General features: G+C 38.4%; 1 pseudogene; it reads right to left on the bottom strand.

The window, feature by feature from the left end:
- Positions 1-723: 723 nt before the first annotated feature.
- On the bottom strand, positions 724-822 carry LOC132280336 (small nucleolar RNA R71; annotated as a pseudogene).
- Between the last annotated feature and the right edge of the window lie 1909 nt (positions 823-2731).

Here is a 2731-nt window from a genome sequence, read left to right as displayed (position 1 = left end):
GTGCATGCATGGTCGTAGGTCATTAAATCCTACTCTTGTCCCTTTTAATTTTCATCTTGAATCAATTATTCGTAATCATAGGGGAAAAGGTAGTTCTCATCACTCCATTTCACCAATGGACAATTTGAATGACGACCAGGTGGAGGACCTTGGTCACATAGACCAACAAGGTATCCTCCACCCTAATGTGCATCATGAAAATATCCAAGTACCATTAGGCGTGCCTAGACCATTCATTCCACCACAACAACAAGGCCAAATTCCATTGGGAATGCCTCAACCAATCTTTGCTCCACAACCTCCCGTGGTTTAAGCTAATCAAGGTGTTCGTGTAGCACCACCAATTGTGAATCCTCCCATTGCTTTAAGAGACCATTATGTGCCTAATGAATATAATGCACCCACTTGCATTCAATTGCATCCATTTAGAGCACATCACTATGAAATCAAATCACAAACCATTCAAATGCTTCCTAACTATCATGGAATTCCTAGTGAAGAACCTTATAAGCATTTGAATGAGTTTCTTGAAGTGTGTTCCACCGTGAAATACACGGACATGCCGGAAGAAGTTTTAAGGTTTAAACTTTTTCCTTTCACCCTTAAAGACAAGACAAAATATAGGTTCAACAATCTTAGGCCTTTTTCAATAACCTCTTAGGCAGAAATGCAATAAAAGTTATTGAAAAAGTACTATCCGGTTTCTAAGACCAATGCCATAAGAACTTTAATTAGAGAATTTTCTCAAGGGGATGGGGAAATGTTTCATGAGGCATGGGAAAGGTTTAATGATTTGCTTAGAAAGTGCCCTCATCATGACATACCTAAGTGGCAACTAGTTTAATATTTCTTTGAAAGTTTACTGGATAATCACAAGGGTATGGTTGATGTATCTATGGGTGGTTCTTATCTTGACAAGCATGAAAATGATGTGTGGCAATTGTATGAAAGTATGAGTGAAAATTCCATGCATAGGTCCTTATCTTCTAAAAATGGTAGAAACCTAGGTGGAAGGAAGAATGTCGGCTTATATCAAGTTGACAACTTCAATGACATAGCTGCCAAAATGAAATCCTTATCTCAAAGGTTTGATCAATTTTTGATTAACCAAAATTCGGTGAATCAAGTATCTTCCTCCCCTACTCATATTCATCATCATACATCTAATGAATCTTACATGACTTGTTCAAGTGTCTTGCATTCTACTTCCAATTGTCCCCATGGACATGTGCAAAGTAAGCCCCATGAACAAATCAATGATACATTTGTTAATCAAGGGAATAATCCCTATGGCACTCATTACAATTCAAGTTAGAGGAACCATCCGAACTTTTCTTGGAAAAGCCAAAGGGAAGCCTTAAACCCTCCCCAAGGTGGTTTTCAAGGGAAGTATGTTCCGCCACCATTGTAAGGCCAAGGTTCCCAAGGTTTTAAATCATCATCATTTCAATCACATGGCAATCAATTTTGTAATTCTCATTTCCCTAATCAACCATCATATTCTCAAGGAAATTCTAGGAGTCAAGCTTTTAAAGAGAAAGTTTTGACCGCTTTAGGCAATCTAGAGGCGAACACTCAATTGCTTCATTCTCACTCTAAATCCATTGCTAAGCTAGAAACCCAAGTAGGGCAAATAACTAGTATCTTAAATGCTAGAGAGAAGGGGAAAATGCCTTTAAATGCTCTACTAAAGCAACAATGTGTTGTGGAGACTCATTCCTCATCTGAAGGTCCCACAATTGAGTATGTCAATGGGGTGACAACCTTGAGAAGTGGGAAGATTGTGGACAACAAGATAGGTATGTCAAATGAAGAAAGTGAACCGGTACAACCAAAAGCTGACACCCGTCCCGTTTCACATCATATTCCTCCTTCATTGCATATGCATGATCATTCAATGAGAAACTGTTATAAAGTGATTTGAAAAGTGAGTCTAAAATTGATTTGAAGGATGAATTGAACAAAGCTTTGAAAAAGGATTTTAAAAATTCTTGTGTTGATGATGTTTCAAAGAAAAGTTTTGAAAAAGTTTTTAAGCCAAGAGCTCCATTTCCAGATGCCTTGAAAGGATCCATTTATTTTGATAAACAACAGACCAAGACCAATGAAATCATTGAAATGTTTAGGCAAGTGAAGATTAATCTTCCACTTTTGGATGCAATTAAGCAAATTTTGGCTTATGCCAAGTTCTTGAAAGATCTTTGCACCCAAAAGAGGAAGAACAAGAGCCAAGCACCTAGGAAAGTGGTCTTGACCAAGCAAGTGAGCTCAATCTTGCAATATAACACCCTCCCAAAGTTTAAGAACCCCGGTTCACCTACTACTTCTTGCATCATTGGTGACCATGTCATTAATTGGGCTCTTCTAGACTTTGGAGCAAGTGTTAATCTTCTTCCATACTCAGTATATATTAAATTAGGCTTAGGAGACTTGAAACCGACGTCGGTAGTTTTAAACTTACCGACCGATCCATCAAAAAGCCTCGGGGTATCATTGAGGAAATCTTGATTAGAATTGATAAATTCTTCTTCCTGGTCGATCTCTTTGTCATTGACATGGAACCGGTTCCAAATCCCAAGAGCCAAATTCCCGTTATCCTTGGCCGTCCTTTCTTGGCAACCGCAAATGCCAACATCAATTGTAGGACGGGGGTAATGAAAATCTCATTTGGGCATATGAAAGTGAAGTTGAATATCTTTAATCCGACCCCAAATTCATTTGACAAGCATGA

This window comes from Cornus florida, unplaced genomic scaffold, assembly GCF_030987335.1.
Source record: "Cornus florida cultivar Cherokee Brave unplaced genomic scaffold, ASM3098733v1 CherokeeBrave_3.0.0_Hap2_Chr10, whole genome shotgun sequence".
Classification (NCBI taxonomy): Eukaryota; Viridiplantae; Streptophyta; class Magnoliopsida; order Cornales; family Cornaceae; genus Cornus; species Cornus florida.
The sequence above is the reverse complement of the archived record's forward strand: the minus strand, read 5'-3'. Positions and strand labels throughout refer to the sequence as shown.